The sequence below is a fragment of the Mustela lutreola genome, chromosome 4 (assembly GCF_030435805.1).
Source record: "Mustela lutreola isolate mMusLut2 chromosome 4, mMusLut2.pri, whole genome shotgun sequence".
In the NCBI taxonomy this organism is placed as follows: Eukaryota; Metazoa; Chordata; class Mammalia; order Carnivora; family Mustelidae; genus Mustela; species Mustela lutreola.
In genome coordinates, this window is record NC_081293.1 from 29,415,083 (window position 1) to 29,439,698 (window position 24,616).

At 35.3% G+C, this 24,616-nt stretch overlaps 1 protein-coding gene and 1 long non-coding RNA gene across 2 annotated transcripts in view; one reads left to right on the plus strand and one right to left on the minus strand.

Annotated features, from left to right (window-relative positions):
* The window catches only part of HPSE2 (heparanase 2 (inactive)), a 693,243-nt gene that overhangs the window by 489,002 nt on the left and 179,625 nt on the right, over positions 1–24,616 (plus strand). The gene's annotated exons all lie outside the window — the stretch shown is intronic.
* LOC131828568 (uncharacterized) overlaps positions 174–24,616 on the minus strand; it is a 50,239-nt gene continuing 25,796 nt past the window's right edge. The window contains exons 2-4 of the long non-coding RNA XR_009352498.1: positions 23,452–23,549; positions 17,816–17,923; positions 174–523 (exon numbers count right to left, since the gene is read on the minus strand). This is a non-coding gene — a long non-coding RNA (uncharacterized LOC131828568). The remainder of the gene's footprint in view (positions 524–17,815; positions 17,924–23,451; positions 23,550–24,616) is intronic.

The window sequence follows — 24,616 nt, forward strand, 5'->3', positions numbered from 1 at the left end:
TTTTTTATGTGATTAACGTTCGTTAAATCACTGTAGAGAAATGGAGAAGGCACACAGAAAAGACACACATGGCTGTCTGAAGACATTTTGTTTTATCTTATTTCATTTTTCCTGGACTGTTATTTGGGTGTGAGAGAGAAAAAAAAAAAAGGCAGTGAAATATTTGTAAAAGATCATGATCCATACAATTTTATGAATTTCTTTTTTTTGTGATATAATTTTTTTATGTGATTAACGTTCGTTAAATCACTGTAGAGAAATAATTTTTTTATGTGATTAATGTTCGTTAAATCACTGTAGAGAAATGGAGAAGGCACACAGAAAAGACACACATGGTTGTCTGAAGACATTTTGTTTTATCTTATTTCATTTTTCCTGGACTGTTATTTGGGTGTGAGAGAAAAAAAAAAAAGGCAGTGAAATATTTGTAAAAGATCATGATCCATACAATTTTATGAATTTCTTCCTCATAGATTCATGGGATATTTCTGGGACATTCTCCTTCTAAGACTTCTGGGAGCATCTGTGAAGACAAAGCATTTTTACTACAATTGTACTAAAAATTTTAATTAACAGAACATGCATAACCCATATATCAGATGTTTAGTGGACAAATTACAAAAAGCTGCTGATTAATGTGACACAACCTTAGAATTTATTCGATTAATAATTGCTTTCTGCTTAGTTCTTCTGTGTTCAACTTCAGCTTTTCAAGAGCTATAACTGTGAGTGAGTTTAGCAGATAGGAAAATCCTCTTGACTCTAGCCCATTCTCATTATGTCCCCTTCTTTCTCCTTGGTACTATCTCTACCTCCATTTAGTCAAATTGTAGTCATTTACCGCCTCCTGGAACAAGTCATATGGTAGCTGTTGCTTGCCTACTGTGCTCTCTGCCCAAGGCACACACACTGTTGAAGCTACAATTTTACTGTCTCCAAGAGGAAGGGAACTGATACATTTTTGTAAATAATTGTTATTTTACTTCATTTCTCTACTTCTCAACTTCTTTGAAGACTTTTAGAGCTTCTCAGCCCACTCAGTCTTCCCAGTGGCCTACCTGAATCACTGTCTTTTAAATGTATGTATTGTTTTGTAGTATGGAAGAAGTAGCATCCTACTTGACCTCCAGAGACACTAGGCTTCTATGATCTGCTGTTGACAAGTTTTAGAGCCTTAGGAAAATCACTTTAATTTTTCTGAGGCTTCATTTCTTCACCTGTAAAATGAGGGTAACATCATCTACCTTGTAGGATAATTGTCAGAGAAAAGGGAGATAACATGTAAAAGTATTAGGCTGAGCCATATGAAATTGTCAACATTCGACTGTTCTTTACCCACCAGAAAGACAATTTTGTGTGGTACAACCTAATACCAAACACAGACCATTGTAAATGGAAGACATTTGGTAAATTTTGAACGTGAATCTGTCTCCACTAGGGGAAAAGTGGTACAATAATAATACAGGGCTGCTTTTCAGAGACCTTCCCTGATTACACCATAAAATACATGCTTTATTCTTGAAGCACACCCTTATAGAGGACTGTGGGGAGACAGTTCAGGTCTGTTCTATATCACAACTCGCCCCTGAGGGTAAAATATGCTGCTCCAAGGCCACAGTGTTAGATAACAAGATGGTTTTCAGGTTCTCTGGAAAAGAATAACCTTAAATACAATACTTTTAAACTTTTCAACAGTCTGGCCAAAGTTAAAATTGTTATATAATTAATAAGAATTATGTTCTAGCACATATATTGAGTATTATTCCCGGAACTATGCTTTTGGTCAAAGCAGTATTATTTTATTTTGTAGATGATGAAAAAAGAGTTTGTAAAAAATTAAGTCATTTAATCAGCTTATCTTTACTTTTACTACAGTCAATTTATTTTTATCTTTCTTATAATTCTTTTTGTATCTTTATTATTATAATATATCTCTATTATTTTTACTACGATTCATATTTATTATTAATTACAATAATTAATCAGGTAGTATATTTAGTTAATAGTGGAGGCTTTATAAGAACCTAGATTTCTAGAATTTCATGTCTTCCTGCATTTTTTACTCAAGTTGGACAACATACTTATTGAGTACCTGCTAGTTGACAGCTCTGTGCTCTTTCTGTTTAGTCCCATGGTACAGTTTACTGGTTTACACTGTGAGTCCTGCTCTCCACCAGTGCATGGGTTTACCCCGGACAGGTTATCTCTCTGAGGTTGTAATTAACCTGCAAAATTAAGTGCTTAAGCAGAGTCATCTCTAGACTCCATTTTAGTTCTAGATACAATTCTAAATAGAAACAAGATAAGTAATTGTCAAATGTCAATATAATAATGATGCTGCTTTTTTGTATTCCACCCAAAGGGTAAAATAGGCATCTGTAAGTGGATTGGAAATAAGATTGGTCCACTGTCTAATCAGTTCTGTGGTGACACAATGAGGTACTTTGTAATCAGGTATTACGTTTACACTGGATTGACGTAAATAAGGAGGTGACGTAGAAGAGAAGGGAGCAGAACAAGAACAGGACAAAAATAGGAAAATGGAAACAATAGGGAAGTAACAATGTCCAAGGGTGCTTGCTGTCTGCATCTTTTGTCTCTAGTAGATTTAAATCTTATTTTTTTTAAGAGTTTATTTGTTTATTTGATAGAGATCACAAGTAGGCAAAAAGGCAGGCAGAGAGAGAGGAGGAAGCAGGCTCCCTGCTGAGCAGAGAGCCCGATGGGGGACTTGATCCCAGGACCCTGAGATCATGACCTGAGCCGAAGGCAGAGGCTTTAACTCACTGAGCCACTCAGGCGCCCCTAGTAGATTTAAATCTTAAAACTATTTATGATGTGTTTTCTAAAAGGGCTTTTCTTTTTGTTAGCATTCACTAGGAGGACAGTGACAGGGAGATGAAAAGTGAGAATGCTAAAAACAAATTTACCCCTTAAAATGTGACCAGTTTTCTTTCCCAAGTCTAAGCCTGCCTTTAATATGCACATTAGGAGGTGCTGGATTTGGGGAGAAATTCCACCTCCTCACCTTAGCTAGAAATGCACCCACCTCAGGTAGTCCAGAATAAAAGTTTTACATGTTCTAGGATAGTTTTTTAAAAATCCAATCAGTGGCTTACTTTCTGACCTCAAGTGGTAACTTAATTAACTAGCATGTGAAAAATCAAGGAGGCAGGAAATTATTATATTTCATGCAGCTTTCAAAAGCAGTTAGTGCCAACTCTTCTAATGTCAGTTAGCCACCAACCAGCATCTCAGGGCCAGCTGGCATTGTGGCCAGCTCCTTAATGCCATGTACCTCAAGACCCCAGAACCTTCATAGTCAATTGACACACTTTTTGAATACTCATTGCCAAGAATCCTATGCTTGTGCTTTTAGAGCTTTAGATGTGATCTTTACCACTGGAATGCCAGCATGGTTTATTCTTTACAGGGGTGGCTTCATTGCTTTGTGACCTATGCAGTACTCAGGGCTCAGGGCTCAGAGGGCCTTGCTTTTGGTTTAATGTTCTGTGTCACTGTTGAAATCCTTGATGATTTTTAAACAATGGGTCTTTCATTTTCAATTTGCACTAGACTCCACAAATCTTGTAGGCAGTCTTAATTCCTTACAACCATTTACAACCACATTTTTACTCTTTTACAATTTTCATTAAAATGCTTGACTTTGTTGGAAAGATCATCAAATACCTTTCCAACCTGGTGCAAGAAGGGGCATTAAGAAATAAGATGTGAATAGCAAGATTTAGTGTGAATCTCTTCAGCTTCCAAAATTTCAAACACTAAAATTCCCCTATTACTTCAGGTTAACCTTTCCTAAGTTTGTTTGTTGTTTGTGCATGAGAGTAGAGAGAATCTTAAACAGGATCCATGCCCAGCTCAGAGCCTGATGTGGAGTTCGATCTCACAACCCTGAGATCATGACCTGACTGGAAATCAAGAGTCAGATGCCTAATTGACTAAGCTACCCAGGTGCCCCTAAGTTGTTTTTACTTACAGAACCAGCCCTTTGCCTTCCTCCTGATGGAATTAATAGCTGCATTTTCACATACTTTATTATATGCCTTGTCCTCATGTTTATCATCTCATTTAATCCTCATAACCACCAAGGAGGGTTGGTACTCTTATCCCCTTTTTACTAATGAGATAGGCAAGGCTTAGGATTTAAAACTCGATCTGTTTGTTTGCTTGTTTGCATCCTCAGCATCCTCAAGTACTTGGATCTCATAAAGAACCATGTAAACCAGCCATCACTGCAAGAAAGGAATAACTATTTTGTGTACATCATAGAGATTATTATTCTCCAAAGTAAACTAATCATTTACAGCAGTTTTCATATCATAATCATTGCATATTTTGATCACTCAGTCAACAAAGCAGATTAGATAATGTAGAATTAATGGCTTTTCTACATTAAATTTATAAATATTTGTTGAATACCCCTGCATACTAGTATTTTTGAGGAAAATGTAGTTGTTATTAGCATTCAATTATTTAAATTCTATTCAGCAAAATTCCTTAATTAAGAACAGTGTGTACCTGTCCTATTGAGTCAAATCTAAACTGTCAGTAATCTACTAACTGGTCTCCCTGCCTCTTGTCTGTTTTACTTCCCAAACCCTTCTCATCACCATCACCAGTTACTTTTCTAAAACACAGTCTGATCATATCATTCTTACATTTAAAAACAGTGATTCACTTAGTAGCTATTTATTGAACCCTTACTATGTGCCAGACATGTGATAGACACTAGGAATACAATAGAAAGCAGACAGACAGAAGGACTTGCTGTCATGGTGATTACATTCTAAAGATAACTTCTCATTTTCTCCTTGGTAATGTCAACATTTTGTTTTATTTTATTTTTCTTTTTTTAGTATATTTTTACTTATTTCTTTTTCTTTTTTTTAAATTTAAATTCAGTTAACCAACATATAGAATATCGTTAGTCTTTGGTATAGTATTCAATGATTCATTAGTTGCATGATGTCAACAATTTAGAATGACATGCAGAATTTATCATAGTCTGGATGCCACTTAACTTTCCAGATTTACCCCTCTCCATTCCTCTCCAGGGAATGCCACACTCCAGTTAGGGCAATGATTCTTTTTCCAGAGCCTGGACGTTCCTGTGGTGCTATTCTTCTCCTTCAGATGTCTTTCTTTCCCTTTTCTATCTTGCAAAAGCTTACCCTCCTTAAAGTTAATTTCCCTGGGCGCCTGGGTGGCTCAATTGGTTAAGCATCTGTCTTCAGCTCAAGTCATGATCCCAGGACCCCAGGATCCAGCCCTACATTGGGCTTCCTGCTCAGAATCTAGTTTGTATTATCAATTTCCAGGGTGTGCACCCTTTGGGACTAGTGTTTCATGAACATGGTTTGGGAAAATACTAGACCAAATGGTCATTAAGATTCTTTCTGTTTTTAAAAGGTCAGAATACTAACTGATTGCTCAAGGCCACTTGACTGCATAGTATAAGAGCTTAGACCAAAACTCAGTTCTCTTAGACATCCATTGCACAGTTATTTATTGCAGCTTTGTTTGTAATAACAAAAGATTAAAAATAATTTAATGGTTTATTAGGAAAAATAGGTTAAATGAAAATCATGGTATATGCATGGTATAACACTATATAGCTAAAAAAGTAAGAGGAAGTTCTTTGTATACTAATATGATACAATTCCCCAAATATATTATTTAGGTGAGAAAAGAAAAGTCAACAACAATCTAGAATACTACCTTTTGTATAAAAATGTGTGTGGGCAGGGGAGGTAAACATATGCTTTGTTTAATATTATTCATAATGTTTTTTGCTTCCCAGGGAGAGAGTAGAGTTACGAGGACTTAGAGGTAGGAGAGAGTCTTTTCATCACATACCCTTTGTTCCTTTTGATTTCTGAACCCTGTGAATCTAGTACCTATTTAAAAACAAAACCAAATAAATAGAAAGTAATTTCAGGTGATTATAAAGAAGCAGGATTGTGGAAACCACTGGGCTATATACATTTTTCTTCTGACCAGAATCCCATGAGACTTCATTAGTTCAAGTTTTATCATGCTACCTCTACTGGCTTTCCTTATGCATCCTTTGAAAAAGATTATACTCCCTTCACTTCTCCTGCCTCTCCCTTCTCACACAGCCTCATGATTCCCAGGGAAGCACCAGTGCTGGTTATTCTGTATCTCTCAGACTTGATACAACGTGGGAGGAAGGCTGTATCAGGGCAAGGAGGACCCAGGGAATGGCTAGCAACCAGAATTCAAAGTGGGCATCCCAAGGTGATCCCTGGTCTCTGGTGTCAATTCAGTATACTCTTTTTTGCATGTCAGCTTGCCTTTCTGGAAAATTGGGATAATAGGGCCTGACTTACTTGTATCAGGAAAATGTTGAGGCTCAAATGAGATTACAGATGAAAATGTGCTTGGCAGACACAGTGGGTTCTATGTATAAGGGAGAGAGGTTTGTTACGGAGAGTAAACTGCTCCGGTATATCTACTAACATGACAATAAAGCAGCATTGTTCCTGGGGGCTCCCCCATTGTCCTTCATAAAGGAAAAAGGAAGTAGCCATGTCTTCTTCAGGCTCTGGAACCTGAGTGTATAAGGGACATATGGGGAAGCTGAAGTAAGTCCAGAGACACAGATGATGCCAGGAATTACCTCCCCTGTTCAAATGAGCTCACTTGCCACCCCATTGCCAAGGTCTTTCTTGTGGCCAAGAGAGGCTATGGTGTGTCAAGGGTGCCTTTTAAAAGCTGCCTTTTTAATAGGGGTGGAATAATTTTAGAAGTAGAACATGGAATTATTTTCAGAGAGTTTGGAAGGAGGCCCAGTAATGAGTTGTATGACCTTGGACCAATGATTTACCCTTTCTGGGTCTCAGTTTCCAAGTCTGTAAATGAGAAGATCCTTAGGACCATGCAGCCCTTCCAATTCTAAAGTGAGAAAACTACCCAGCACAACTGGAAAAAGGGAAACAGAAACCCTAGGTATTTGTGCAATTCTGCACTCAGACTGTCATCAAATTTAGAAAATAAATTTGCAGTGAGAAGATTGTGCTGAGAACCTCTGCAGGACTAGCTCTCTCTTGTTCATTAGCACATGACCATTCTTTTCTCTTGTGTATTTCAATTTCATCTACTCTGCCAGCAGCACTTTCTCTCTTCACTGAGACAAACAAATAAGTAACCATCCTAGTGGCCAAGAATGAAATTAGTAGCAGGCAAAACAGCTTAATTTTAATGATGCTTCAACCAAATTCTAATTGAACTCATGACTTTCCTGTTTTTAGCCCATAATGAAATTGGCACTCAGTGAAATTGGCCACCCCTAGCTCCCAGGGAAGAAAATGCTAACACTGGGCATCAATTGTCAGTCCTCCTTTCTACCTTTAGAAAAGGACCCATTTCCTGCAATGTTTCTATTTCAATTTGTCCTGGGTTTTGTTTGCTTGTTTTCTTTATCTTTAAAATTTTTGTGTAGAAGTTTGATTAAAGGAGACTCTCTACTGATTCTTTTTCTGAGGTGAGAAGGTGGTTGGTTACATTTAATGGGTCATCCATAGGGTTATCCTCCTGTCTTGTTTTATAAGTAACCAGAAATGGGGGCGCCTGGGGTGCTCAGTGGGTTGGGGCCTCTGCCTTCGACTCAGGTAATGGTCTTGGGGTTCTGGGATCGAGCCCCGTGTCCAGCTCTCTGCTTGGCGCAGAGCCCACTTCCTTGTCTCTCTCTGCTTGCCTCTCTGCCTACTTGTGATCTCTCTCTGTGCCAAATGAATAAATAAATAAGTAAATGAATAAATAAAAATATTTAAAAAAAAACAGAAATGGCAGCAGAAATAATTATAAGAAAACATTAGTGTATCTATGTTCATAATTAATAAGTATTAATATATTTTGAGATTTGCTTATGATGTTTTTATAAAACAAAACATCACAGATATGAAATTAAAGTCTAAATGTTCTCTTTGATTCCAGAGATAACCACTTACTTAACTTTAGATTGCATGCTGCTGTTCTACATTTATTTTTATATTTTTACTAAAGCCAGGCGAATCTGTAAACTATCTTTTGTATTGTTTTGTATTGTTCACGTAAGTTACATAATTGAAAATTATATAAAATTACATAAATATAGGAGCACCTGGGTGGCACAGTCAGTTAAGCATTCTAACTCTTTAATATTATTCATAATGTTTTTTAAATTAAAATATTATTCATAATGTTGGGTCAGGTTGTGATCTCAAGCTCATGAGATCTAGCCCGTTTTAGGCTCTCCAGCATGGAGTTTGCTTAAGACTCTCTCTCCCTCGCCTCCCTCTCCCACACCCTCCTGTTCTCTCTCTCTCTCTCAAATAAGTAAATAAAATCTTTTTAAAAATTACATAAATATAAAGTGAAAAGAATGCTTATTCTGCATATTACTTTCTTTCCTCAACGTGTTTTTAAGATCTATGTATAGTGTTACATATGAATCAATTTCATTTGTCTTCTCAGCAATATAATGAAAAACATTTCTTATTATAAGGGCAAAATAATTGATTTTTTTCTTAGATTTTTAAAGTTTTTTTTTAATACTTAGGTCTAATTCTACTTGAATATATTATTATTTATGAATCTGAATTAGAAATCTGATTTCATAAATTTCTTCAAATATTTCCTGTACATTTGGGTAGATTTATTCCCAAGGATCTTATAGTTTTGCTACTATTGTGAAAGTCATATTTTTAATACATTTTCTAATTAGGTATTTTTAGTATTTGAGAACACTATAGATATCTTATGTTCATCTTTTAAGTAGCCACCATGATCAATTTTTTCACTAGGTTCCAAATTTTTCTTATGATTTTTTTTAGATTCTCTATTGTAAATAACAATATATTTGTGTCTTTCTTTCCAATAATTATGTACTTTTCTTTTTAATTTTGACTCTTTGAACTAGTTAGGACCTTCAGTACAGTATTAAATGTTATTAGAGATAGAAGGCATCCTTGTCCGTTCTTGACTTGAGTGGGAACGGCTTAGTTTTACCATAAATGTGTTTTTTTCTGGATTTTAGTAGATGGTCTTTATCAAGCTAAGAAGATAATGCCTTTCCAGTCAATTAAAGAGTGGTTTTATTTTATTTTTTTTAAGTAATGAAAATTATCAGATTTAATCCAACTTATTTACTGTATCTATCAAGACGATCCTGTGGGTTTTCTTCTTTAATATGTTAAAATAGTGTATTATATGGACAGTTTTTGATACTGAATGATCCTTATATTTATGGGATAAACCCTATCTAGACTGAAGTATTTTTTAATACATTGTTGAATTTTGTTTGCTAATATTTCACTTTAAAATTTTTGTTTCCATATTCATAACCTAGATTCTACAATATTGTTTTCTTGTACTATATTTTACTGCTTTTAGAATCAGAGTTCTGGGCGCCTGGGGTGGCTCAGTGGGTTAAGCCGCTGCCTTCGGTTCAGGTCATGATCTCGGGGTTCTGGGATTGAGCCCCGCGTCGGGCTCTCTGCTCAGCGGGGAGCCTGCTTCCTCTTCTCTCTCTCTCTGCCTCTCTGCCTACTTGTGATCTCTCTCTGTCAAACAAATAAATAAAAAATCTTAAAAAAAAAAAAAAAAAGAAAGAAAGAAAGAATCAGAGTTCTAGAGTCACCTGGGTGGCTCAGTGGGTTAAGTGGCTGTCTTCAGCTCAGGTCATGATCCTAGGGTCCTGGAATCATGCCCCATGTCAGGTTCTTTGCTCAGCGGGAACCTGGGTCTCCCCCTCCCTGCTCACCCCGTGCTTGTACTCTCTCTCTGTCAAATAAATAAATAAAATCTTAAAAAAAAAAAAATTAGAGTTCTATTATAAAATGGTTTGAACAGTTTTCCTTCTTTTTCTATTCTTTGCTAAAATATAGTTAATATAGGGATATATAATTGTTCTCTTAATATTTGGTAACTTTTTTGTTGAAAAATTCTAATCTGGTCATGATAGAGTAGTTTGTATTGAACCGACCCTCCTACCAAAACCAACTCTAAAAATTTAACCTTTTGAAGGCACTACAGTATAACAACAAAGGGAGACTTGAGGGGCTAATATCCTTAAAAGACAGGAAATTCATGAAGTGAACACCATATCTTTATCATCCCTAGATTTTTCTCTAAGGACATTTTCCAGATTACAGCCTAGGAAAATAGAGTTTAAGCATAAGTATTATTCTTGTTGGGCTGGGGATTCAGAGTCAGAATTTGGGACCATCAGAGTGGCTGGGCATTAAAGGGTGAAATTCCAGAGAAAAGCAAAACACAGAGAAGGAGCCCAAAAATATGAATGCAAGTTTTCCACAAGTCATGGGCCACCTCTTCAGCTCTATGTACAAATGATGAGACCTGCCTAGAACCCAAGCAAAAACTAGGAGCTGAGAGTCTAAAGTGCTGAACAAAGATTTCAGCATCCAGAGATTTCAGCATCCATAGAGACAGATTGGAGCTCATGTCCTGCCAGTGTGTAGGGGCTTTAATAAAGCTGCCTGGTTTTTAGTTGTGACTCTACAAGGCTTATATCCTGAGAGTAATGATTATGTCTTAGAAGTAAAGACAGTATCATAGAAGTAAGGGCAAATATGAAAGACCAAAACTACAAAAGCCTTAAACAGAATCAAGGTGATCTTCTGCTATTCTGTATTCTTTCCAGAAGAAAACATAACTGTCTTTGGAGAATAACAACTCATCCATATCCTATAAAATTTTTCATTCACAACCTCCAAGATCCACTGGAAAATTATGAAGCATGCTAAAAAGTAGAACTAAATTGCATGCACATACCTGGCATTGAAGCTATCAGACAAGGAAATTTAAATAAGTCTGAGCAATATGTTCAAGAAAACAGAGGAAAATATGAATAAAAGATGAAAAGCAGAGAAAAGTAGAGAATTTTAACAGAGAATTGAAATCCATTTTACAGGCGTGCCTGGGTAGCTCGGTTGGCTAAGTATCTGATTTTGGCTCAGCTTATGATTTCAGGGTTGTGAGATTGGACTCCACACCAGATGATGAGCCTGCTTAAGATTCTCTCTCTCCCTCTCCCTCTGCTCCTCCTCACCCCTCTATTTTTCTTCCTCTTTGAAAAAAAAAAGAAGAAGAAGAAAAAAAATCTGTTTTACAAAAATCAAATGGACAGTCTGGAAGTGCAAACATATCTGAAATTAAGAACCCACTGGATGTGTTTAACCGCAGACAACTTACAGCAAAACAAAACAAAAAACAGGATTAATTAACTTGTGGCCAGATTAATACAAAATATCCAAAACAAAGCATAAGGAATAAAAAATACGGTGAAGAAGGAATACAAGGACATATGGGATACAGTCAACTTTTATTATACCTAAAATTGGAATATCTGAAAAAGAGGAGAGAATATAACAATTTTTGAAGACAATTATAAAGGAAATCCCACAAATTCAAGAAGCTCATATCCTCAAAAAGTTAAACATAAAAATTACTATATGACTCAGCAATTCCACTCCTAATTATATACCCCAACAGACTAAAAACAGGTATTCTTCAAATTGTAAACAGGTGTTCTTAAAAACAAATGCTTGTATAGAAATGTTCATAGCAACACTATTGACTATTGACAATAGTCATAACATGGAAGCAGTCCAAATGTACATGAAAGGATGAACTGTGTAAATAAAGGATGAATTGTGTAAATAAAATGTATAAATTAATAAATAATAATATAAATAAATAAATAAATAAGTATGTAAATAAAAAGAAATGTATTTCTCTATGCTGGAATAAGTAGCCATATATGACACAACATGGATGAACTTTGAAAACATTATGATAAGTAAAAGAAGTCAATTACAGTGGATCACATATTATGTGGTTCCATTTATATGGAATGCCCAGAATAGGTAAATCCACAGGGACAGGAAGATTAGTGGTTTCTAGGGCCTGGGGAGAGGGGGGAATGGAGAATGACTACTAAATGGATATGGGGTTTCCTTCTAGGGTGAAAATCTACTGGAATTAGATAGTGATGATGGTCGCACAACATTGTGAATGTATTAAATGCCACTGAATTGTAAATTTTTAAAATAGCTAGTTTTATGTTATGCAATTTTGGCTCAATTGAAAAAATAATTAGAAAAGAAGCTCATTAAATTACAATAAGGATTCATTCATATGAAGAAAATCATATCTCAATAAATAACAATCATACTGCTAGAAAATAAAGTTAAGTCGAAAAATGTCATTTCATTATCTTCTAATTTTCGTAGGTTGCACAGATAAGTCAAATATGTAATATGGTCACTGTTTTGAAGGTAAAGTATTTTTTAATTTGGCTGCTTTTAATATTTTTGTTTGAACCACACTTCACAATATGAACAAAAATGTTAATTCAAGAGAAATCACGGGCCAAAATGTGTAAGGTAAAACAAAAATGCTTCAGAAGAAAACGGCAGATGCTTATGATTTGAAGTAGGCAAAGATGTTGTAAATAGAACATAAAAATCATTAACCCTGAAAAAAAAGATTGATCAATTGGACTTCATGTCACTCAACAAGTTCATTAAATTAAAAAAAAAAAAGATGCCATACAAGAGTGGAAAGGCAAGTCACAAACTTAGAGAAGATATTGGAGATCATATATATATCCTAATATCATATATATATATATATGTGTGTATACACACACACACACACATACATATATATGCAATCCAAACAAAAAGGTTTGCATGCAGATTATATAAAATATTTCTGATAGTCAGTAAGAAAAAAAAGAGAATATGATCTTAAAATAGGCAAAAGACATGAATAAGTGCTTCAAAAATTTCCTGTTTTAGGTATGGAGCAGCCTCTGGGATTTCTAGTACAAGATAAGATGTAGCCCCCAGTTCCCACCCTTCAGGCCAGTGGCTTATCCAGTTTCTCTTGATTCCATTAAATTATCATTCCAATTTTAAATCCTATTTATTGCTACTATTCAGGGATTTCCTTTCATTTCAAGATTAGCTAATATTCCTTGATTTATTTGTACAACATTTTTACAAGTTTAAGATTGGAGTGGGGATTCCTAGCATCCACTCAGTCATGTGCATTTACTTAGAATTCCAAATGACATTTTTATGAAGTCAGTTTCTATTACAGTGAGCTATATGGACCAGAATTGTTTCTGGATTCAAGACTTTATATTACTATAAATTACAGTAGACACAGTAGGTTAGAAGAGTTCACAGAAAAGAAAGCTATTATATTAGAGTAGGAAGAGTAAAACAGGGAAATCTGGGGCTTTATATAACAATTAGAAACCAGTGTTGGAAGGCCAGGTATATTTTTAGCACCTTCTTTTCTGCTTGACCTTACTTTGAGCACTTGCTGTTTATCACTAGGGACCGAGGGCAGCTTTTTTTTTTTTTTTTTAAGAGTTATTAATTTATTTGAGAGGGGGAGAGAGAATCCTCAGGCAGATTCCCTGCTGAATGCAGAACCCCATGCTGGGCTGGATCTCAGGACCCCAATATTATAACCTGAGCCAAAATCAAGAGTTGACTGCTTAATCAGCTGAGGACCCATGCATCCCTGTTTGTATGTTTTATATAAGTAAAGTATCTAATAATTTATAGTGATCCAATGATTCATGAAGTTTGGATCTATTCACAGATCATATTATCTGGGTTGATTAAAATGGTGATTCAAGAGCTTTACCCAGGGCCACAGAATCTATAGTTAACAAACTTTGTATGATGGTGATTCATATACTTAAGTGTGAAAATCATTATAGATAGGTATCAGAGATATGAATGGTAGCCCTCCCAATGGTGATTGGAAATAAGCAGATAATGCTTAGTCCAAAGGGTTAACTGGTAGTGTTTTAGTGTCAGAGAATTTTAATTGTTTAGGGTGGTGGGGACTAGCAGCCTGTGGCCTACAGGCCAAATCCAACCCATCTTGGGTTATTGTATGGCCAGCAAGCCTTACAAAATGTTATTTGCATTTATAAATGGTTGAAAAAAAAAAGAATATTTTGTGATGTGTGAACATTTTATGAAATTAAAATTTTGTATCCATAAATAAAGTTTTATTGAAACACTGTTATGCTTATCAATTTGTGAATTGTCTGTGGCTGCTTTTGCATTGCAAAAGTAGATTCAAGAAGTTACAACAAAGACCATATGCCCCCCAAGACCTAAATTACTAATTACTTGTCTTTTCACAGAAAAAAATTGTAGGCCCCTTGGCAAAGCTATAGGCTTTCGTGTACTATGCAGGACTGTCAGTCTCCCTATAATCTTAAATCTGTCTCCACTTCTCTACCAAACTACAACCCTCTATCCCCATCCCCCACCCTCCCCTCACACATACACTCCACACACAGCCTGACTGGGTGTCTTGCAGTGAAGCTCTGGACTGCCTTCTTTATATTGAAAGAAGACAGCAAAACTGCCTTGTTCTCATTCAGAAAGATCCTTTAAGGGGAGACACACCATGAGAAACTATGGACTCTGAGGAACTAACTGAGGGTTTTGGAGGGGAGGGGGGTGGGAGGTTGGGTGAGCCTGGTGGTGGGTATTGTCGAGGGCACATATTGCATGGAGCACCGGATGTGGTGCATAAACAATGAATCCTGGAAGACTGAAAAGAAATTTTAAAAAATATCTTAAATAAAAATTTTTAAAAAGAAAAGGTCTTTGCACACCTAAACAAAAGCAAAAAAAAAAAAAAAAAGATCCTTTAAGTTTCCTGTGAATTCTGTGATCTTGGGGAAAAAATATTCTGGAAGTACCTGATTATATTAATATAATCCTTACCAACTCTCAGGGCCACTTATGACAGCCAATTCTAGCCCCAGGAAAACATAAAAATGTCAAAAAATTTCTAAGAAGGTGCAATCCATTTACAACAAACTTAAGGTTAATGGATTCATGATTCAACCTCAAACTATATTATATCAAATAAAACATTTGACCTGACAAAGAAAAGAGCGTTTTTAAACTTGGTAAGAGAGTAGGACTTCCTAAAGCTTTTCCAAATACTTGATAAAATAAAAGATGGATTTTGTTATAAAGATAGAAAGTAGGAATTAAGACAAAAAGTCTTTGCTTTGTGTATATAGAGGACTAAATACATAGTTTGTGAATTACTGACTGTCTCTTCTTTTTTCACTCCTCTTCTTCTGGTCACTTTTCTGTCCAATAGGAAAATGATAAAAATAAATAAATGAGGAAATAATAGTAAATGGAAAATAGGGTTAGAAGAATAATAAATCAGCAGGAAAGATTAGCACTCTAAAATGTGTATCAGCTGGTCTTATTCTCCTGTTAGTGATGGACTACAAATATGATTCTATGCTTCCACATAGGTATCCAAAGCAAAGTAGAATACAAAATGTAGTGGCTATAAATCAAAAACTAAACTAATTTTTCATGAGAAACATGCTTTTCCTATTATTAAGCCTTGAGATAAATTTTTCTGATAGGTCCTCATAGTAAGTCAACCATGTTGACTTGGACCTGGATGCTGTTTTATACACACACATAATATAGATACTTTTTGTCTATCTATTCTTTCAAAGGCATGGATGCAAAATCCACATTAAGGAAAAGTCATAGCATGGGCCTGAGGTGGTGCAAAACAATGGTAATTTCTCAATCTCATACATAAATGAGGGTGTGGAAAATCGAATTCAATTAGGAAGCTTACACGAGACCTTTGGGCAAGTTATTTTGTTTCAGTTTACTCATATATTGGATATATCCCTGTACACCTCTGTTACACAACATCATACACAAATGCAGTACCATTAATATTAGCAAATAGGATTCTCGTATGTATTGAGGGGACACCAGTGTTATTCCACTCTTTGCCTTGATCCTTAAATCTAGAAAGGGCCTTAGAAATCATTTTGGTCAAAAATGGCAAATATGTGGCATACATGGCTTCATTCCTTACTCTCATTAGCATGGCAGACATCATTAATTGATCACATTAACACACGAATTAACAGTACAAAGTACAGAGAGATCTATTTCTCAACATCATCCTTGATGCTAATACTGCCAAAAAAATCAGTGCTGGCCTATAAAATAAGAATGTTTGTAGTAGACTTCTAGTTTTAGCCCCAGCATAGAAAGAGCTTAGAAGTTTTAACTTGCATTCATTCAGCAAGAAAGAGATGAACAGTTCGAAAGTGAATGACTTTCTTGGGCCCATCAGAGAATTAAGATTGTAGGGCAAACTACACTATCCTGAAATCTGGAAATCCAGGTGAATTCAGGGAGTCACCAAAATATGCTTACTTGTATCAGAAAATACTAGCACATAAACCTATAGGAACACTTTAGGTTAATTTTGATGAATTGCTAGAGACTTAGTTTGGACTGGCCTAAGAGTGGAGGCTGCAGTATCAACCCTTCATCCCTCCCACCAATACCTTCCCTCACCCCCACATACTTTTGTGGAATCCAGAATTTTCTAGTAGTTCTGGTAGGGAGAGGGTAAGAGTAATCATTGTTGAATACGACCAGAGCATTCTCTCTGTAACAAAAGCCAGCTCTCAAGGAGAAGGATGTAACCAGAGCCTTGTCCCATCTGGGGAAGGGATTTTTGTTCTAATCTCCTCTAGCCTTTCTGTCTCACCTATGGGTGAAGAAGCTATACCACTAGGAAAAAAATCATGAAGTTTATTACTCAGAGATATAGACCCACTAAAAGATTAAGATATACTCATAAAGTTAGGGAATACTCCTTTCCTCTGTACCCAGCCACCTCATCAACGGGGTTCCAGTATAAAAACAGTGAGTTATAGCTGAAAGAACTGCAAGACACAGAGTCTCTCTGAGGGGGGTAATTAGGGAAGCCTGAAGTCAAGAAAGGATGCATAAACAAGAACATTAGAAGGAATTTGAAGCTTCTGGTATCTACAAATACAGCAAAAATGAATCAGTCCAACTTCTAACACAAATCCTCACACTAAGGGTCTGTTTATCTCTGATCCCATGACCATTTCAATCTGTTAAATTTTAACAAAAAATTACAAAGTTTACTAAAGGACAAGGAAAAAACATAACCTGAACAAACAAAGCAAACATCATAACTAGACTCAGATATGTGTTGTAATTATTAGACAGGAATTTTAAAATAACTATGATTAATATGTTAAGGCTCTAATGGAAAAAGTATACAACATGCAAAATAGATGGTTAATGTCAGCAGAGAAATGGAAACTCTACAAAAGTATCAAAAGAAAATACTGGAAATCAAAAACATTGTAACAGAAATAAATGACTTTGATGTGCTCATAAGTAGACTGGATGTGTCTAAAGAATCAGTGAGTTTAAGATTAAGTCAACAGAAATTTCCCAAACTAAATGAAGAATTGGTGGTGGTGGGGGGAAGAACACGTTGAAACTGTGTAACATACATATTCTTATAATACCTGAAGAAGAAGAAAGATGTAACGGAAGAATAATGAAATAATAATGGCTGAAGTAATTCAAATATTGAAGTAATAACGGCTGAAAACGTGCCAAAATTAATGGCAAACACAAAACCACAGATCCAGGAAGCTCAAAGAATATCAAGTACAATAAATACTAAGAAAGCTACATCTAAGAATATCATATTCAAACTGTAGGAAGCCCAAAGAAAAAGAGAAAACCTTGAAAGAAGCCAGGGGAAAACTACATTTTACCATACAGGACAAGGATATGAAGTACAGTTATATGAAGCAATATGAACGAAGATAGGAAGTCTCAGCCAGAAACCATTCAAGCATGAAGAGAATTTAGTGATATTAGTTGAAAGAATAACTCACCAACATGGAGTTCTATGTCCAGCAAAATTATCCTTGAAATGTGAAGGGGAAATAAAGGTTTTCTCAGATAAACAAAAACTGAGGGAATTCATCACCAGCAGATTTGCCCTGCAAGTAACATTGAAAGAAGTATTTTAGGGAGAAGAAACGTAATATAGCTCAGGAATTCATGTAAAGGAAAAGTGTCAAGGAATGAATAAATGAAGGTAAATAAAATCGTTTATTTTTCTTTTTAATTGATTTAAGATATCTGTTTAAAGTAATAATAGCAACAATGTATTAGGTAATTAAGCATATGGATAAGTGAAATGAATGACAGCAGTATGACATGAGACAGGAAAGAAAGTTGAGTATAATGTTATATGGTATTTATACTACATGTAAAAGATATATTCTTATTTGAAGGTATGTTTAGATTAGTTTAAAATATGTATTGGAAACTCTAGAAAGACGTTCATTGCATGCTAAGAGAGGAGATAAAATGTAATGATATACAATGTTAAATTAAAGCCAGAAAAAGAGGGGACCAAAAAAAACAAAAACAAAAGAAAAAATGCAAGGAATAGAAAATACTTACATAGTAAATATTAATCCCAACTAGAGCAATGATCATTTCAAGTATGAAATAAAATACACCAATTAAAAGACAGATGTCTGGAAGGGTGTTTGTGTGGTTAGTTGTTGAGTGGTGAGGCTTGGTGGGCTGTGCAGAGGTAAAGCACCGTGGCCAGGAGGGTGATTTGAGTTGGGGCAAAAGATCCCTGAAAGCGAAATAACCTCTTTCCCCCTATTTTCCTGTTCTTCTCTTCTTAAAATACTTCTTTCTACTGCAATTGCCCAAAGCATGTAACCAGAATATATTAAAAGATATTTTACTATTCTTAATTTAGAAATCAAGCTATCATTATGTCTCTCAAGGAAAAAAGAAACAGAATGTATTTTCTTTTTATTTCTGTCTTAATTAACTTTTGATTGATTAACACAGAATTATTTCAAAGGGGGCTGTTCTTCTACCTAAAAATCTTTGTAGTTAGCTTGATTTTTCTTCCTGTTTGAACAAAAGCTCCTTTAGTCACAAAGAAGACAGCATGCTAATGCTTTCCCTGATTCCCAGTCCCTTTTTTGGTTTAATAAACAAAGTAAATTTGTAGGAGATTTGAAAGGACAAAATAGGACATTTTAAGGTATGATAAAAATTTCAATTTTTTTGAAAAATTTTTAAAGGGAAGGATGGTAAGGAATCATCTATTTGTAGAAAGATATGTGACATTTTACCTTGGTATTATGACTTTAAAAATTCCTATTTGCTCAATAAATCTAAACAAATCATCTATCAGTTACAAATCACATAATTATATCTTCTGAATATTTTATTTCATGGTATTGATGTGATTTATCATACTTAGGTAGAAATCAAGTATGTGTTGTGATTAAACATGATACAGATCTGACTTCAAATATTGGCCTGTGCCATTTAGTAGCAAGGTATTCAACTTTTCTGAGATTCAGTCTCTCCATATGTAAAACATGAGCACTAATAGATTCTATCAAGAATCCAGAACATAGCTAACATATAGTATAAGCTCTGTAAGTGTGTATTGAACAAATAATCTCATAATATTTTGTGAGTGTTATAAATGCATATAATGCAGGATGCATACTAAGCATAACTGTTAGTTTTACACTGTCATCAGCATCCTTATCATTTCCCTATTTGATTTAAAGGACATTCAGCTAAAATGGAAGAGAGTGATTTATTGTGTTTGGGAAAGTAATGTCTAAGCATTTCTCCTAAATAATCAGAACTGTCTTCTGGTTATAACTTTTAATGTAGTCAGAGATACCTAAAACTGACAATTTGATATTTGAGGTATCTCATTTATTTTGAAAGACTCATATTAGCCAACTATATATGCCCTACTTATCTTTCATATGTAAAGGCAGTATGAATGAAATTTGCAAGCATACAGAAGCTTAGGAAAAAATTAATTATACATAAGAATTTGTTGAAAAATTAACTTGAAGATGAAGCAGACAAAGAAAAATGGAATCATAATGGAGAAATGGTGGTAAAAGGAATTAGTTGTAAATGTATAAAATAAATTTACCTATTTTTATATTTTAGGATTAAGATTAAAATTAAAATTGCTGGGATTACAATTTAAAAAGATACAGAAATTTTACTTCCAGACAGATGGGAGTATACATACTTTTACCTATTCCTCTATTTAGGTAGAACTAATAGCTCTAGCTATTATTCATATAAGAAATGTGGAAAAATTCTGAAAGGTGGAGAGGATAAGAGACTGGGAGTCAGGGAACAACACAGTGGTGAATTCCCTGGTTTGTGGTGTGTGTGTGTGTGTGTGTGTGTGTGTGTGTTCTGCATAGATCCCAGACTTGGTTCTAAAGAAGTTGACAACCCAGAAGTACCAAAAAATACAAACAAAAAATGCTCCAAGACCGGCTCTCCCTATGCAAGAGGCCAGGAAAGGAAGAGTCTAGCAAAACAGAAAAGTCTTAGACAACAACCACCATACTCTAGTCAAGCACCACAGAAAAAGCTGTGTACCATCCCCACTCCAACCCCTTCCAACAAAGGTCAAATGGGCACCTGAGACTTTCACTGTGCCCAGGCTATAAAAAAGCATCTCAATGCCCCTACTGGGGTACAATCAGTAAAGGCCTAATGGGGAGTGCTGGGACTTGCACTTACGCTAGTTTATAATGAAGACTCTCTCTACCATCCCCACTCAGTGTTAGTGGAAACAAAATGCGGGGGGGGGGGGTTGGACTCCCACCTCCAGTCCTCAGGAAGGACACATCTTTTCTTTCTGGGGGAAGAGCCAGGATTTTCACCACCACTCAGCAGTAGTGATACTACTCTCCTACTCATGTCATTGGAGGCCATGTGAGGAGCAGTAAGGAAGCACCCCTACCCCTTGAACTTAGGGTAGATATAAGTGTGTGCCTAGTGGGGAATGGGAACTCCTACACCCAACTACCAATAATGAGTTCCGCTATTCCCTGAGTGTCCATGGAGATCAAGTGGGGAACACGAACCTCCACCCATATGTGGCAGTGATGAGGTAGTGTTCCCTCCTTACCCTGCCAGAGAGGTATCTGAGGAGGCCAGCCAAAACAAGACTTAAGTAAGATGCAAAGTCTTATAAAACAAGACTACAAATACCCAGATTTCGGGTAAAAAAAAATCACTTGTCCATCAAGAACCAGAAAATATCAATTTGAATGAGAAAAGATAAGCAATAGATAACAGAGATAACAGAGATGTTCAAATTATCTGAGGATTTTAAATCAGCTGTCATAAAAATATTTCAATGAGCAATTATAAATTTCTTGAAACAAATGAAAAAATAGATTCAGCAAAGAAGTAGGAAATCCTAACAAAGAAATAAAAGATATGAAGAATAACCAAATAGAAATGAAAATACAAAAAATGAAATTAAAGCTCAGTGGGTGTGGTGTGTTCAACAGCAGAATGAAGGAGAGAGATTTTTAAAAATCAGTGAACTTGAAGATAGAATAATAGAAATTACCCAGTGTGAACAATAGAGGGAAAATAGACTGGAAAAAATAAAATAATGAACAGAGTCTCAGGGATCTGCAGGACCATTTTTCTACCCAGCATTCTATATCCAGGAAAAAGTTCCTTCAGTAGTATAAAGGAAATAAGACATTTTGAGAGGAAGGAAAAACAAGAAACTTTGTTGGCAGAAGACCTACCTAAAAGAATGGCTAAAGTAAGTTTTCTAAAAAGAAAAGAACTAATAAAATATGAAAACCTGGGACATCGAGTTGGAAGAAAGAAAAATCAGAAAGGTAAAAGAGGAATACCTGCAATAGAATTTACCTCTCTTCTTGGGTTTCCTAAATTATGTTTGATGGTTGAAGCAAAAATTGCTACACTAGCTGATATGGTTGTCAAAGTTGTAGAGCTATAGGAGTAATACCCTTCTCCTTTTAAGTTTTTCATAAAAACATTTTAAGGTATGTAATATTTTAATTAGGTAATTATTTTAAAGTATGTAATATTCATAATTGCTTATTTTACCTTAACTTCTTACATTTATTTTAACTTTTATTACATTCAAATACCATGAAATTTTGCCTATTTTGTTAACAAAACAGAATAAATAACATGATAACATTGCTCTAAAATTAATATCAGTATTTTTGTTATACATGTGTACACACATACTGACCTGTCTGCAATGATTTTCTCTGAATGTTGATAAAAGAGATGTATTGGGATTTGGTTTGATTATTAAACTTATTTTTACTTTTTGTTATCTTGTTAAAGTTTTGAAGTGACTATGCATTTTTATTACAGAATTGTTATGTTTAAGAATTATGAATCAAAAGAATATAGCAATTGAAAATAAAATGTTTAAGGGAAAATTATAATTTTATTTTTAAATATTACTGATACTCAAAATATACAATTATGCAAATATTTAAATTTAAAATATCCTACCGGAAATAGTTTCCTTGGGGTCTCAATTCACATTCCATGAAAAACAAAAACTAATTTTATTTTGCCACATTCCTGAAATTTAACTAATATATGGGTATCTCTCTCCCTCTTGACCTCTTTCTCTCTTAATACATATATATATACATATGCATGTGTGTACAATGACATATATTCATGGTAAATAGTCTCTTTGAAGACTTTATATGGTGAGAGCCAGCCTTTCATTTTAAATATGGAAGTGGCAGTGGTCATGAAAAAAAATTGTATTGATATAAGATTTTCTCTAGGTATAATATTCTACACAGTGAGTAATTTCAAGGAGGATAGCTTGAATTTGCTGAGAATAAAAGACGCAGGTACTAAAATATATAAGAGATTGGTGGGTATAGCTAGAGAAGCAGTGTGGTGTGTGTGTGTGCATGCACGTGTGGTGTGTGTGTGTGCGTGCACGTGCACGCATTTATGAACACTGGGTGTCTGGAAATAAGCAACTTCATGCAAAGTAGAGCTGAACCTCTGGCTTCCCTACATATGCGATACAAGTGAGGACACGTGATTTTGTTCACAGTATGAATGCCTAAATACAGCCACATCAAGCTAGTTGTCCCTCTGAATGAAAACTCAGATTTTCCCCCTAGAAGCCTAAGGGAAAAATACTGAATGTAAAGTTAAAAGGCTGCCACCTACTGATATGTGACCTTTAGTAATTGACCTCCCTTCCAAAGCCCTAGATTCCATGTTCTCAGTCATTTGTAATTGCCCTGGTCATTGTTTTCACCCTGGGCTCAGTTCGCCTAGATTCAGAAGAATAACTGTACTCACATAGTTAGAATTCGGCCCCTTACTGACAGTTACCCAGTCAATTCAGACTAAAATTAGCCAGGATTCTTCAGGTAATTCTTTTATTTTCATACGAGGGACCATTTTCTTTCAAAGGACCCCTCTTTATTATGAACTGCTGATGAAAAAGATTGATTTTGTTGTAACTAATACCTTTGCATTAGTTAAATATAGTTAACATATAAATTTGCATTAAATATAGTTAATATATAAATATAGTTAAATATAACTCTAATTGCTTTAGTAAATAACCCCCCCGCCAAGATCTCGGTGGTGTAAACATTAGAAGTTTGTTTCTCACTAATGTCATGTCCAATGTTGATATACTTGATAGATGGTTCATTTCAGGACCCAGGCTATTTCCATCTTGTGACTTTTCCTTGGAGACTTTCCATTCATCTGGCAATAGGAAAAGAGATTATATGCGAGACATGGCTTCTTAATTTCTTCCCAGAAGTGATACACATCTCCATCAACTTCAACCCTGAAGTGATGTATTACTTCTGCTCACATTGTTTTGGCCCTATTAGTCTTTTAGGCCCCTCTCCTCTGACAGTGGCAGAGAAATAAAAGGTTCTGGCTGGGCAGCTGCTTCTTGACAAATAGCTCTGCACTGTAGAAGGAGAAAACAAAATTTTGGTGGTCAGTAAACTGTCTCTACCCTACCCAGGGGTGCAAACCCAGGTGAGTGTGGGGCTCACCTCATGTGCCCCCCTTCTCTCAAAGATTCACAGCCTGAGTTGGTTGCATCTAATTCCTTCAAACAGTTATTTTATATATTTTGTCTCGGATTTTGAGTTGTCTGTGACAGAAGGTTACTTCTTATACCACCAATTCCATGATGGCAGGAATTAGAACTTGGTTTTAACCCAGCACCTCTTAAACCTATTTGACCATGGAGCCACTTTTCTTCATCTAACAGTAAGACTCTGAAAAACATTTTTGCAAAGTGAAGCTATACCACCTCCATTCCTTTACTTATCACCCAAGGTTTTGTTTTTGTTATTGTTTTTTGTTTTGCTTTTATTTTGTTGTAATGTTTTGTTTTCTAGAGAAATTTGAGTTTAGCTCAGTATTATTTAATTGGTCACAATGGTTGAGGGAGGCAAGACTAAAGATGGCTGGAAAGTGATTGTACTGGATTACAGGATAGATGAAGAAACTGGTAAAGCAGAGAGGGAAGAGCATTTGATATCTATTACTTAGTTCATGTAAGATCTCAGGTTTCCTACTCTATCTCTGTGAGCCAGTTTGTAACCTATAAAACAGGGAGTATTCTTGAAGGTTAAATGAGATAACCATATGTAAAATATCTAGCAAATAAGGAACTTAATACATACAAGGTTCCTTCCTTCTTCTTTCCTCTTTCCTCTTTCTATGGTCTCCTAGTTAATAATGTACTAACTTAATTATGGTTAAGTTGGTTGTGCTATTCTGCTACAAACAATGACAATTATATGAAAAGA